General features: G+C 46.1%; 1 pseudogene; it reads left to right on the top strand.

Moving 5' to 3' along the window:
* The first annotated feature begins 355 nt into the window (after positions 1-355).
* LOC118575820 lies at positions 356-773 on the top strand (annotated as a pseudogene).
* The last annotated feature ends 256 nt before the right edge of the window (positions 774-1,029 follow it).

Raw genomic sequence — 1,029 nt, 5'->3', positions numbered from 1 at the left:
AGTAGGTTGGTACTGACCTGAGACTGCAAAACTACAGGAGGAAAAGAATGTAGGTGTGGAGGATGGACGGACCAGTAAGTGGAGGTTGTTCATGTCAAGGTGTGTTTCCTTGATCCCAGTAGTCCTCACTCTCTCTTATACCAGACTCACATTACAGGAAGTCAGATACAGTGATGGCCACAGTGTAACAGACAAATGGAGTAATATATACCTTCCCCATTTATAAAGGAAAGGATGTCTTCCCACATGCAAATGTACCTTCTAGCTCTAAGTTAAATCTGCTCCTTGACTGTGGGAGTTCATATCTCTCTCACAGAAGGCTGACCTCTGAGGAAAAGCAGGTGTAGCCTAGAAGATGACACTGTTGGGTCTTCTGTACCTTGTGACTGCCCTTCCTGGTGAGTGTTATCATTTCATACACATGTCCATAAGGGCTTGTGACAATCTTTGATTGACAGAACTGTGTGTTCTTGTCTGAAGGTATCCTGTCCCAGAATCAGCTTCAGGAGTCAGGACCTAGCCTGGTGAAGCCCTCTCAATCGCTGTTCCTCACCTGCTCTGACAATGTTTACTCCATTACCAGTAGTTACTGGAACTGAATTAGGCAATTCCTGGGGAACAAGCTGGAGTCGATGGGGCACATAAATTATACTGGTAGCACCTACTACAACCCATCCCTCAAGAGCCGCATCACCATCACCAGAGAAACATCCAAGAACCAGTTCTTCTTGCAGCTGAACTCTGTGACCACTGAGGACACATTCACATATTAATTACTGTGCAAGAGGCACAGTGTGGAGACTTCAGCGTGAGCCCAGACACAAACCTCCCTGCAGAGGAGCTCTGGGCCAGCAGGGGATGCTCAACGCTAAACAAGCCCTGGAACTCTATGACCAGAACTGGAAGGAAAAACTCCTGGTTTTCTCTAAACTTTGTTTCTTACTTCCTACAGGCAGGGAGGCTTTGGGGTCACTTCTCTCTCTGATCATTAAAACTGTGTTTTTGCAAAGTCACATTTGCTTATTTCTC

Source organism: Onychomys torridus, unplaced genomic scaffold (genome assembly GCF_903995425.1).
Source record: "Onychomys torridus unplaced genomic scaffold, mOncTor1.1, whole genome shotgun sequence".
NCBI lineage: Eukaryota > Metazoa > Chordata > Mammalia > Rodentia > Cricetidae > Onychomys > Onychomys torridus.
Note: the sequence above shows the minus strand (reverse complement) of the source record. Positions and strands in the feature narration are given on the sequence as shown.